At 43.3% G+C, this 14,276-nt stretch overlaps 1 protein-coding gene and 1 long non-coding RNA gene across 4 annotated transcripts in view; one reads left to right on the top strand and one right to left on the bottom strand.

The window, feature by feature from the left end:
• ADAMTS12 (ADAM metallopeptidase with thrombospondin type 1 motif 12) overlaps positions 1-14,276 on the bottom strand; it is a 255,697-nt gene that overhangs the window by 184,284 nt on the left and 57,137 nt on the right. The window lies entirely within an intron of this gene.
• LOC140632684 (uncharacterized) lies at positions 3,455-12,637 on the top strand. The gene is made up of 4 exons (XR_012030327.1): positions 3,455-3,639; positions 6,898-7,248; positions 8,773-8,979; positions 10,316-12,637. It is a non-coding gene; the product is annotated as an uncharacterized lncRNA (long non-coding RNA).

The raw sequence follows: 14,276 nt of genomic DNA, 5'->3' as shown, positions 1-14,276 counted from the left end.
TCCTAACCTAGGGGTGGTGGTGAATGGGTGACAGGCACTGAGGGGGGCACTTGACGGGATGAGCACTGGGTGTTATTCTGTATGTTGGCAAATTGAACACCAATAAAAAATAAATTTATTATTAAAAAAAAAAGTGGTTGCCAGGGGTTAGGAGGTGGGGAAAACAGAGGTTGGTAAAAGAGCACAAACTTCCCATTAGGTAAATAAGGTCTGAGAATCTCATGTATAATATGGTTACTAAAGTTAATAACTCTGTATTGTATAATTTAAATCTGCTAAGGGAGGGTTAAACAAATGTTCTCATTTTAAAATAAATACATGAGGTAATAGAGATGTTAATTAACACAGTGGGGAGAACCCTTTCACAATGTATACGTATGTCAAATATTCCAACTGTATGCTTTAAATATCTTAACAATTTTATTAATTATACCTCAAAAAAGCTGAAAAACGCTATCTTCTAGAGTTATGTGTTATTGATATTAGTAGACACTGGGATGAAAAGAGTATATATAACTGCTAACACTTTGATAAGCCTTCTCTCCAACTTCAGACTCCCCTATACCGTGGGGAATAGAGTCTCACAGGAGAAAGATTCTGCGACCTGGAGGAACACAGCAGCACTGACCCGGGGATGACCAGGGCTGAGCACAGAAGTGAAGTGAACTCACTCATAATGCCAGAAGGTTCTGATGATGGTGGGGAGGGAGTTCCCCACAAGAGAAATTCAGCACATTCTTGACCACTTGAGACTGTGTGCATTCTTTGTAAAATGCGAATGATAATACCCGCCTTATTGATTTACCACCCATTCATCAGACACCTTGGCCATCTGTCAATCTCATCATCCATAAAATGGGGTGAATCCCCCATTGGCTAGGTTGTAAAGGGAATTAAACAGGAAACTATGTTGTAAACCACCTAGTTCAATGCCAACAAATAGTATATATTTAGTTCATGTATTTCCTGCCTTTTTCTCTGCTGGTCGAAATGACTGAGTAGACATATAAAAGCAAGACTATGGGGGCACCTGGGTGGCTCAGTCAGTTAAGTGTCTGCCTTCAGCTCAGGTCATGATCCCAGGGTGATGGAATCGAACTCCACACCAGGCTCCCTGCGTAGCGGACAGCCTGCTTCTGCTTCTCCCTCTCCCTCTGCCACTCCCCCTGCTTGTGCTTGCTCTCTCTCTCTCTCTTTTCTCTGTCAAATAAATAAATACATTTTCTAATTAAAAAAATATAAAAGCAAGATTGTGGAGGGGGCCACGTCAAAGGGGTCATGCCAGAGTCAACTGCCCTGGGTCCCAAAAAAAAGACCAGGAAGGTATCTTGGAGGGTGTCCCCTCTACATGTTGCACGCACCATCTTCCCCTCAAACCAGGTAAATGGACACTAAGGCAAGGTCACTAAGTGAAGGAGCAGAAGAGAGCAGAAAGCCAGAGTATGTTCTGGGGCTAGAGGGATTGGTGACTGACATTCTTTAAAATGCTTTTGGCTCCAGGACTATGGCCTCCTATAGGGCCCAAGCAACACAAGCTATGCCAACTAGGATCTGGAATTAAGGGAGACACCAATATGATACACTTTTGGGTAAATTTGAAAAATACCAGGCCTGTTCTTGCACTCATTGTGCGGTCTTACACATATACACACATGTATACACTGCTATGTGGTGAGTGGCTCAGTCAGTCAGTACATAATAAAATAATAGTGGAGGCATTAATTCAAGGCACTGTGGTAGCATTGCAGGACTGGGTACAGGGTGAAGGGGAAGGTAATGAGGAAGCTTAACACACAATCCCTGCCCTGGGAGCTTAGTCTAGTGCTGCAAATGAGATGAAGGACATGAGAGGAAAAAGCCAAAGAACAAAAAAACCTACAACTAGAAAACTTGATCCAAGAGGAACGTTCAGAAAGAACCATTAGAGATAACATGGGTTTTTCAAAGAGCTCAAAACTATGTCAATTCTGGCCATGACTCACTGGGTTCTCTCACAAGGCTAGTGTGTGAGTTCTGATCATGTCCCTGAGCCTTTGACTATGTGTTTCTACTATAATTCTCACAATCTGAAGGTTTTTCCTAGAAAGAAACAACCAGGGTGTTTTTACATTAACTAGCATTTTACATTTTAAGGTCTCTTATAGTCAATGCAAAAATATTTTTTAAACACTAGCTCATACTTGCTTGCACCAGACCGAGGACTGTAGAGGATACAAACTAAGGAGTAATCTCAATCTTTTTCCACAAGCAGCTTATATTCAATGGTGTGCTGTAGCCCCCTGTACCCACTTGTGAGAACCATTTGGTAACATTCAGGATTCTGTAAACTAGTTGTTCAATGAGATGTGAGTGCTTGAATAATGGTTTTCCAAAAGAGGTGATGGCTTAATTCCCACTGCACGTGAATGTTAATTTATGTGACAACAACAACAACAAAAGGACTTTGCAGATGTGATTAAGGATCTCAAAATGTGGGGATTATCCCTGTGGGCCCTAGGAGGCAATGTGACTACCCAGGGAGAGAATGGAGTGACATGGCCATAAGCCAGAAGCTAGAAGAAGCGAGGAACTGATTCTAGAGCCTCCAGAAGGACATGTGGTCCTGTTGACACCTTGATTTCACTCCAGTGGAACTGATTTTGGATTGCTGGCCTCCAGAATTGTGAAATAATAAATTTTTGTTGGTTTAAATTTGTGGCAATTTGTTACAGAGTCCATAAGAAACTAAAGAGGACGGGTATCTTGAAATCAGCCATGGTGTGGGGGCCCGGGTGGCTCAGCGGTTTAGTGCCACCTTCGGCCCAGGGTGTGATCCTGGAGACCCGTGATCAAGTCCCACGTCAGGCTCCCTACATGGAGCCTGCTTCTCCTTCTGCCTGTGTCTCTGCCTCTCTCTCTGTCTCTGTGTCTCTCATTAATAAATAAATAAAATCTAAAAAAAAAAAAAATCAGCCATAGCGGAATATTTATACCACAGAAATTGGCAAAGCTACAAATCTGGGCATTTAGTTTCAGGGGGCTGGTGTATACTTAGGTTATAACTGGGTAGTGCAGCCTGAGTAAACAACTAGAGAATGTCACTTTGTGGCATGACAGGACATGATGTCCTGCGCTGTGAGGTAATATACTACTGGAAAATGCACTTAACTTGTGGCTAGGCTCCTCATTCTGCTTCTCCCCCCATTGATTCCATCTGTCCTGACATAGATCTCTGCTTTTCTCTGGGATTTCCTTCCTGAAAATATAAAGCTTCGAAGCAATAAAGGCCTCATTGAGTCCAGAAACATTTACTACGTAGCAGAAACAGTGCTGAAGTTACAAAGTTGAGCAAGATAAGATGCCAATCACTGAGGAGAGGACACTTCCTGTGACATTGACTAGCTACGTGGCCAAAAAAGGCCAGTATGAGGTAAAGGTCAAGGGTGACTGTTGAGGTCTTCCTAATCTCCAAGATTTTCACTCTTTCTGATCGCAGAGGCAAATGACTGAGATATCTTGTCACTGGGAAGTGGAACTCTCAGCAGGAGATGTTTTCACAGATTAATCAAAGAGCTATCTCTGAAAGGGGCTGAGCTGGAAAGTTTGTTTTTCTGTTGAGCACAGGACCAAACCACTACCTCCCAGCCAAGTTCAACTGGGGTAAGTAAAGAACTGAATTCTAACTACAGGCAGGTTGCATCTGTCAAACAAAAGGACACCACCCACGGTATCACCATAGGGATAGTGCTCATCACCAAAGATGCCTCCACTCCCACCAATGCTATGGTAACAGTACCATGCAAACCAAGTTCTGATGGATACCTGAGTCCCTATTTTCTGCATCTTTTTCTATTACTCCTCATAAATGTCCTCACTGAGTGCTCTGCTTAAAATTTTGAGATTTCAGGCAACTTCCACTCTTGGCATCTGAATATAACACCCAGGAGTAGCTTACAGAAAATAACCTAGTCTTTACTTTTTAAGACACTGCACCTCTAAATCTTTCTCTGTCCTCCCCCCATCCCAAGTAAACCTCTTGAACAGTATTTGAATAGCCAGGCAGAGTAAATATCCCATGACTTGTCTCTTATGGGAGAGGTAGTATATTTGCTGTTATTAGGCAATTTACATAGGTAACAAGTTTACTACTCCAGGTGCGGGACCTATTAAGAGCAATATTTTGATTATTCTTTCATTTAAGAAATGCTTACTGAAGGACTCTATATGCCAGACATTACCTTAGGTACTAGAGATCCAAAGGCAGTTAAAAAGCAACTTCTACCCTCAGAAGGAGACCTATCCATAAACAGCAAGTGTCACTGGTATCATGTGCTAAAGATATCCAGGGTAGGGTAGGTGCCAATGGAGGTGGTGGTCAGTCACTCTAGAGGCCCAGGAAAGGCTCATCAATGATCAGGCATATAGACTTCTGGAAAGATAGAGGCATTGATGGTATTGTTCTTAAATTTCTCCAAAATTCCTCCCCCAAAAACAGATGGACAGACTAGGATAACTGAACAAAAAACCCACAGACAAAAGTACCACAAACCCAAAAAGAAGAGTGGTAGAAACAAACAACTGACAGCATCAGAAACATTACCAGGGACAGGACAGAAATCCCATTGGAGAACCTTACACTCAGCAACGGACAACTGAGAACACTACATGTGACCTGAAGTGCTAAGTGCTGTGACCCTGGAAAAGGCCAAAGGTGTCACACAAATTCACTTTTAGTGCGTTGAAGTTTGAGAGGCACTGGCCTGAACCATTCTAGTTTGAGTATTCTTCCTCAGGATACCATCAACAAGCAACACTGAGAACTACCCACAGCCACGTTCATGTTCTCTGGTGGTATCCAGAGTGCAAAGGTCTCTATGGTTCATGGAAGTCAGATGGGGAATGATGTAGGGCAAGAAGACAGGAGCCCAGCTGTGTCACCTACTGGCAGGTCATCCTTCCCCAAAGATCTTTAACCTCCTTACACCGTCACTGCTCATTAAAAATGGAGACATACAATAGGCACTTCACAGGGCCATCATAAGGGCTGAATGGGTAACTGTGTGCATAAATTTTTGCAAACCAAAAACTGCCCCCAAGGATCGATGATGTTCTTTCAGGGCCTGTGGTATATTAGGGTGTCAAACATATTCTCTTCTGCCCCGCACAAGGAATACAGTTCTCTGCTTTCTGACTTTGGCCTTGTCCACATGACCTCTTTTAGTGAAAAAGATGTTAGCAGACTCAGTACAACTGAATGTGTGAACAAAGTTTGCATAGTGGCACTCACCTTCCACATCTCTGCCATTGCTCTGGGAAGAACTTCCACCAATAGCTGCTGGCCTCAGAAGGATTATGCTTGGAGCAGATCTGAGCCCAAACCTGCATGGGGAGCCAAGGCCAGCCCACTCAAGCTGACCTGTAGATGTATGGGCAAGAATAAATGACTTTTAGGCCACCAAGTCTTCACTTTTTTCCTCAGACTAAGAGATCCTGAGAAAATGACAGTACTCTAGAAGCCATTTCAATAAAATGCAATTTATAAGTGAAAAGAAGAATGCTTTGTCCAAAACGAGATACTAGCCTAAGGCAATTGAATGGGGAGATAAAGTATCAGAACCACTTGGAAATTGCAGATGACACCTATCTGACCTGCTCACCATCCCCACTCTCCTCAATTTCTATAAGATTTACCAGCCTAGGAGTGGGGGGGGTGGGGGTGCAGACACTGAACTCCAGTGAGTCATTTAAAGAGCACCGTGGGCTACAGAATAGAGAAATATTTGAAAGCCAATGGGAACCGGCATAGCAAAGACGAAGTTCCCATTCATTACATGTACTTTTTTCCCCACAAACACACAAACAATGTCTGACTAGAGCCAGTGTAATCATGGGAGCAGAATTAGGAAGTCTGTAATTTACTGTAAAATATTATAGTCTAGTCACTATGATATTATACATGCAAATTAAAGTTTAAGTACTAAGATTGGCCAAGCTATCAGCCATCTAGCATTAAGATAAAAAGAGACACACTGCCCAAATGGCCCCCACAAATTCTGCTATTTGGGTCAACATCATCAGTCTATAACCTTGCTGATTACCACAGTGTATATAAGAATATATTAATGAAAGTAGTGTCTTGTGGATTACCATAATGAATATGAGAAATGTGTTCTCACTGAGGAAACTAAAGATGTTCAAGGTATATAAACTGGTAAGATAGCTGAGCAATGCTTTCCATTCTTGTATGAACAAGGTATAGGAATCTAGCAAGGCCAAAAACCTATACAGGGCATACGAGCCTGAAGCCTTAATCAGACCCACATCCAACCATTGGCTGCACAGCATCCTGCCCAGGAAGGTAGCTACGTCTGCCTCAAATGAGCTGTTCCATATTGGAGGTGGTGATGGATGGGGGAGTAGAGCACCTAAGAAGAGAGACAGGAGGGTTTCGCCAAGCTTACAGAAGGTATCTATGCAATATTTTGTGCCTGCCTTGTTAATGAACGCTTGTTTAAGAAGTGTCTGTATGTGTGATGGGAAAAAAAAGAGGTTATGATGTCTATGCCACAGAAGAAAAAAAAAAGCCTTTTCTAATTTGGTAAAATAACTTTGTAAAAAATTATAGGACATTTAAAAGTAAATTAGATGTAATCATGTTTAATTAGAATCCACTGCAGTCTAGGGGGTAAATACATACAAATTCTAATATTAGATGCTAAAGATCCACTGCAAGCTTTAGCTTTCTCATCTGTAATACAGAGGTCATATATACCTTAAAGCAGTGTTATATCAAGTGGCACAATGCATTATAATAATTACAGAGTACTGAGTACTCACAGCAGATTTGGAATATAGCAAGAAATACTTCGTTTTCAAAAGGTGTTATTTCCCCTCTCTCCTCTCGCCTCCAATATACAGATGTTACTGAAGAACCTAGAAATACATTCGGTATATATACAAGGATATATTTAATGGAAGCCCAGTCTCTTAAGGATGGAAAAAGCACTTCTGATGACAGTCTAGCTGAGTACCTTCTCAATGCAGGCCTACAAAATGGATGATACTGGCCAGTTATGGCCGGAAGTGGTAACAACTTTTCAATATGGAAAAGTACATAGAAAAGTAAAAGCATCAACAACCTCAGGTTAGCCTTTTACATTTTAAAAACTGTTCACTGGAGTCCAGGCCAAGGAGTTCCAGGTCAGGACCAGTGAGGGAGCCACTGCTAACCTCCCCTTTTCTGCAGTTCCTGTCAAGAGTATATTTCAGGTGAGTTCTGACCTGCACAACCACATTACTGAGGCAAAAACCTGAGGAACTCTTCACCTTATAGCCATTTTTTTTCTTCAGCTGAGACAGCAGAGATGATTTATTATACGTGTGTTACATTCAGCCACAGATGAAAACAGAATTAGTCCCAAAAGTCATGGGCCAGGGCAAAGGGCAAAAAGGGACTGTTTTGGTATGAGGAAGGTGGGTCTCTCAAAGGTGGTCATCTCAATCAGATGGCAATGGATGTTCTAGATCCATTGAATCAAGTTCTAAAAAAGTAGACATGCAGTCCAACAATTGGTACCAGAGTCCCTAGCCTTTAGCTTTATTTCTGCTCCTGTGGCTTCCATGGGTGCACAAGCTACCAGTCTACTTGGACCTCTGCTTCATCTTTTGTCTTTTGCTGCCTCCTCCACTTGGCTCTCATGGTGTAGAGTTTTCTAAGAAGATGGTGCTAAGGCTCAGAGAGCCTTGTGACCATTCCTAAAGAAACTCAGTTTCTAGTGTAGAATTTAGATTCCAGATCCTCTAAATGTGTTAGTAACTATAGAACTTACTGGGGGAGAAGGTCTATAATACTTCATATCTAAGAAAATGAATTTTCTCATGTTAGAGATTTCCAATGTATTCTAGTTATTTCTTTTTTTTTTTTATTTTTTTATTGGTGTTCAATTTACTAACATACAGAATAACACCCAGTGCCCGTCACCCATTCACTCCCACCCCCCGCCCTCCTCCCCTTCTACCACCCCTAGTTCGTTTCCCAGAGTTAGCAGTCTTTATGTTCTGTCTCCCTTTCTGTATTCTAGTTATTTCAATCATATTCCTACAGGAAGAAACACCATCTGGCTAATCTTGGGCAAGATAACTGCAGATTTGGTGCTTCCCTTCATATGAGGGAAAAGGACAAGCTTGTGACCAGGCCATACAATGGAAAGCATGATACCCGGAGTCTGGCAACTGAGGCTCTGGTCCCAGTCTCACCCTTAAATTGCAATTTCGTTTAAAATGAAATGAATGAATTGACATGACCTTGGCAAATGCTCAATTCCTCCGAGCCCTAAGTCTCAATATGCAATAAAAGAAGAAGCTGATTGAGACTGGACCTAAAATTCTTTCCACCACAAATATAACATAAGAATAAGTTAGCTACAAATACCACTTGCCATTTTGGCCATATTCAACTTGAACACACATTGCTGATCATGACTCTCCTTGAATTCCACACAATGTTCTATTTGCCCTGCCCTGGTATACATTCACTAATCCTTCAAGGGACACATGTAATTTATTGTCCAGTTTTTAAGTGCTTCTGTATTTCTGCTGAATTAATTATGTCATCATTTTTATGGCATTTTTATTCATTTTTCGATTTAAATCCAAAGAATCAAGCATTGAGTCAACTGAGGCTGAGGATAATAATCAAATAAAAAATACAATACCAGGATTTTATTTAATTATTTTGTTCCAGTCTTTCAAGGAAGAATATTACATCAATCATATCTCATTGCATCCTCACAGGTACCCAGTGATCTCCATGTTACAGATGAGGAAAACCGGGATTACGGAAGGGTTAGGATATTTGCCCAGGCGCACACAGCTAGTAAGAGATGGAGCTAAAGCATGAAGCTAAATGTGTCTGGTTCTGGAGTCATGCTGTTGTTCATCTCTGATGTACCCTGGGATTTTAGAGGCTTCCTTAATGAACAAATACACAAATGTCCACAGGTAGGTCATTTCCTTTCTTAAACTTTGTTTCCTCATCTATAAAATGACTGTTTCGGGTAGAGAGAGACAAAATGAAGCACATACAGAGGCCTTAAGGGAACGTGGAACTCCGGAGGAGATAAAAGTCCAATATTGTTGAAACAGAAAGAGAAAGGAGAGAAATGATTGCTGTTACAAAGGAGCCAGAGAAAAAAGGGCCCTGTGAGCTGTGTGAAGGGGTTCAGGCTTTGGTTTGAGGGCATCGAAAGCATTAATGGGTTTTACACAAGGGAATGACACAAGCCAATGTACGTTATCAAAATATCACAGAGGAGAAAAAGTGGCAAACGCACCGCCAGGGTTAGTGTGCTGGCAGGAAGCAGCGGGGAATCTGCAGTCGTGGTACGGGAGACTGCCCCGGGCACTGCGGCAGCACTGGGTGACGGGGACAGTGAAGAGCGATGTACAAGGGAGAATCAGCAGAATGTGCGGGCTCGCTGGCTGTGGGATATAACAGAGGAGACAGGGACACTGGCAGAGAAAGGAAAGGGTTAGAAAGGAAAATAAATACAGTTTTGGACAAGTTGAGCTTTATGACCTCCAAGTGGAGATCATCCATAAACACTTGGAGCTCAAGACAAAGATTTGAGGCAAAGGGTAGAAATGCATCAGTTGTTTCATGCAGGTAACAGTGGGGGGAAGATGAGGCAAATAGCACAGCATAAAGATGAAATAAAAGGTTCGGGATGAAGCCGAATCTGCCGAATCCAATGGTCTGGGAGGTGCTGGGGACCTTGATAAGAGCTGCTTTGAGAAGCAGGCAGGTGTGGAAGGCAGAGGGCAGCTGGTTGGTAGGGGCCTGGTGCTGGGAAGAGGGTAGCAGACAGCTCCACTCACTCAGAAAGCTTCCCTAGGAAAGAGGGAGGAGAGGGTTGCTTCCTCTGGTGGGTAGGGCTTGTTGAAATGGAGTAAGGGGCATGCAGGGGCCAGGTAGGGAGAGATGGGGAGGGGGCTACAGGATCAGGCTCCCAGAAATCCCCAAAATGTGGAGGCGTAAGGAAACCAGAGATAAGGGCACACACCAGACCAGCTTGCCCTAGCTGTCAGAGATGAGGTCTTGTTTTAACAATCACTTGTGACCAATTATCAGACCCTAAAAAAGGAAGTAAGCCATGAAAGGCATTATCTCAATGGTGCTGTCAGTAGAGACGGTAAAAGAATTTAAGTTCCTTGGTTAGTCTTCGACCCTAAAAGGCCTCCATGTCAGGGACCCACTCACTCCTGAGAGCCTTTTTCTCACCCCTGTATCCTTGCTTAATAAAAACTCTATCACTTTACTCACTCCCTTGTGCCCAAGAGACTCATTCTTGGACTCCGTGAGACCAGAACCTGGCTCTCCTGCTTCAAGACGCCCATGGCCATGGGGACAAGCTGTAGGGAGAGCAAAGTGAAGAGCATGACACGAAGGTGACAGCTGATCCTACAGTGTTCCCAAGGAAGTGAGGATGACAGGATCCAGAGCCTGAGAGGAGATGCATGGACTTTAGATAGGAGGAAGGATGCCTCTTCTGGTAGAGCCTGAAGGAATTAGAAAAATGCACATCTTTTACGGACACGAGCATAATCTGCTGCAGGGACCACCCAAAAGCCAAGCTTGGGAAAAGCTATTTCCATGCACTGAGATGTTTTAGGCACAGGGGAGCCTCCGTCAGCAGTGCTTCTCCAACTTGACGAAGCTGTGGACCCTGTGAGAAGCTTTTAAAAATGCTGACCTCAGGCTACACCCCCTTACCAGTTAAACCAGGACCTCTGAGGTGGAGCCCAGGCTCCAGGGATGAGGAAACTACCACCCAAGAGATCCTAACTGCTGTCAAGTTTAAGAACCGGGTATCTAGAAATAGGATTTAATTTAACATTTTCCATTAAGAATTAACCACATATGGTTAGAACCAAAAAAGAACTTTAGAGAGCCTTCAGTTTTAAAGCACACCAGCAAATTTATAAAGGAAAAAGAACAGAAAATCTCTGGGTGCACACGCAAAGGGCAAGCGTCATTCGGATACACATTTTTTTTACTTGCATAGGTTTGCGTGAATGAACGGTTTGAAATAAATGTATTTCTTATTGTGGGTCAGCCTCCAAAAAGTTTGAAAACCAGTGACCTGAGTAAACTACTTTCACTGGTGACAAAATGAGGCTTAGATAGATTAAAATAGTCTTTTTAAAAATAAATAAATAAATAAATAAATAAAATAGTCTTCTTTAAAGTCACACACACACACACACACACACACACACACACACACACACGGGATAGCAACTCCCAGCCTAGAACCTAGTGTTCCTGACAACTACCTGCAGAGCACCTGCGATCTTCTATTTCCTGTGTGTGCTGGTTTCCCCTCTCAGCTCTGTAGTGTAAACTCCCTGAGGGCAAGGATTGTGTCTTCCATGCTTCAGGTGTACCGACATTCGCAGCTTTTAAAAAACTTTAGGCCTAGCACCGAGTCAGTACATAAGAAGCGGCAGATGTTTCAATCCTTAAGAAGATGAAATTTAATGGGAAGGTCAGGTTAGAAGTGCTTGAGAGCGTGATGTCCCGGGAAATGCTAAATTGTGGGGTGCTAAGAGTGCTTGGAGCAGCCCCAAGAGTAGAAGCCCAGCGTGATCCTCACAACGCACATCTCTCCTCCCTGAAAACGCTGCCCAAGCATTCTGCATCTTCATCTCTAGACAATGCTACTGGGTAAGTAGAACGCTCATCTGGTAGCAGGGGTGGGGAAAAAAGGCTTTAAAATAGGTCTGTAAAAATAAAAATCCACCAAAGAATTTAATGTCCCTTAAATAGGATTTGTGTGGTGGCTTCCTCTTAGGCTTTCATCCTCCTAAAAATTCCAAATGCCTGTAACCAAATATTGAGTGTGTTTTAACCAGGCGGTAACTGCTACTTTTCATTTTCTCTCCAGCTTCCAGGATGATGAAAACCAAATGTTCGGATCACAGTAAATTCACTAGAAAAATGTTTCTGACTCATTACATCCTCCTGCCCCCACATGTGCTCTTTATCGTTTATGTTTATGCTATGGGTCCTCTTCAGTTGTGACCTATTGCAAATCTACTTGGAAGGAGAGGTGAAGAATTAGACCTGATTCTCATGTGAATCCCACGGATGATCCGAGAGCCCAGAAAGGAGGAGTGTAACACCAGAATCTAGAAACCTTGCCCTTGAAACAGAGCTCTGGTCACCGAAGGATCTGCCTTCCTTCTGCTCCACTTTTGGCCTCTGGACACAGAATAAAGCCAGGACTGTCCTTACTTGACTCCGTAACGGCCTCTGGGGACAGTGGCAGTTGTCTCTTGGCCAGGCTCTGTCGTTTTTCTGTCCATACGCTCACCACCCGTGTCTTGCTTCATAACTACATCAAGTCTGGGTCGCTCCCTCTGCTCCCTGGCCCACCTCTTCGCTGGGCTCTGTCCTCGGCCTCCTCTGCCATTTAGCTACAGCTGTTTGCCCTAGGGGGTGACATGTCACGGCAGAAAGAAGAGTGGCCTTGAAGTCATCGCCAAGTCTTGGCCCTGCCACTTCCTAGCCCCCTGACCTTGTTCTCTCAAGATGCAGTTGCCTCATCTGTTAAAACAACAACAAAAGGCCAGGAGCCACCAGTGCTCATTCTGTCCACTCAAGGGGTAAAACCAAACTCAGTAATGGGCTGTAAAAACACTCTGCAGCCGGGAAGATCAAAACCTGAGCTCTCCAAACTTTAAGTTGCTTTAAAGTTCCCCCAAGATGTTTGTATAGAGGGAAAAGACAAATGACATGCAAAGATAAATAAGGAAAATACATAGTTTGTTGAAAGTAATAAGCACAAAGGTGAAACTCAAAGCACGGCAGGGGAGTGCAAGGAAAGGGTGATTATAGCTTTAGTCTTCGGGTTTTTAAATTTTTTTTACTTAAATTTAATCTAATTAATACGATTAGTTTCAGAGGGAAAATTCAGTGAGTCATCAGATGCATATCACACCCAGTGCTCATTCCATCACATGCCCTCCTTCACGCCCATCACCCAATTATCCCAAGCCCCTACCCACCTCCCCTCCAGCAACCCTGTTTGTTTCCTAGAGTTAACAGTCTCTTATAGTTTGCCTCCCTCTCTGATTTCATCTTCTTTTTCCAGAAGGGTGATTTTATAAAGGGAGGTCAGAGTAAGTCTTGTTGAGAAGGTGATGTCTGAGAAAAGACTTAAAAGAGGTGATGGCCATGTAGCTATGGGGGTGGGGGAGTGGGGAGGCACTGATCAAGAAGGGAAAAGACCTTATGGGGAGGGGTGTGTGTGCAGGCTGTTCAAAGAACAGCCACGAGACCAGATAGCTGGAGGTGAAAGGAAGCAAGAAAAACAGAGAGGAGTTGAGGTCATATTGCTCCAGACCCTGTAAGCTGTGTTGACTTTGGCCTTTACTCTGAGTGAGGAACAGTACTGAAAACAGCCTATAATGAGGGTGAAGGTGGAAGCAGCCAGACCAGTTAGAAGGTGATGGCAATAACCCAGGGGAGCAAACAAGGTGTCCAGGACCAGGATGGTTCCAGCAGAGGAGCAGGACAGGAGGTGGAAGCCAGACCTAAGCTGAAGTTACGGCCAACTAGATATGCAGACGGATCTGGTATATGAAGGAAAGAGTGAAGTCAGAGACAACTCAGAGGACAGGGAAGCCACTAGGTCAGATGGGAAGACGGTGAGTGGTACAGGTTTGGGGAGCAAGGTGAGAAGTTCAGTTTTAGATAAGTTAGCGTCTTTAGCTCAGGTGAACATACAGAAAGATGCACACATCTTACGTGCACAGCTCAGCGACTTAAGACACAAGGAACACACTTGGATAATCAGTATCAGGATCAAAAGATGGAATATTTCTGCCAACAGGGAAGGCCGTCTTCATATCCCCCCTAGTCACCATTCACCCCAAAGGTAACTCTTATGCTGACATTCATCACCATAGATTTGTTTCGCCTGGTTTTGAACTCCATATGAATGGGATCACACATATGAACTCTCAGGCCTATTTTTCTCATTCAGTATTAGCTTGTGAGAAATACCTACGTTGTTAAGCATAGCACTGGCTCGTATTGTTTTCACTGTTGTATGTTATTCCATTGTTTGACTACACTACAGTTCACACAGCCATTCACTGCTGATGGACATTAGGTTTATTTCTAGTTCGGGGCCATCACTGATGCCCTCTTTCTTCTCTTCTCTTTTACTCATCACTTTATATACCACCAGGACAGAAAGAGACAAGCACCCAGGACCCTCTCATAGATCCTC

Source organism: Canis lupus, chromosome 4, assembly GCF_048164855.1.
Source record: "Canis lupus baileyi chromosome 4, mCanLup2.hap1, whole genome shotgun sequence".
Taxonomy (NCBI): Eukaryota; Metazoa; Chordata; class Mammalia; order Carnivora; family Canidae; genus Canis; species Canis lupus.
Note: the sequence above shows the minus strand (reverse complement) of the source record. Positions and strands in the feature narration are given on the sequence as shown.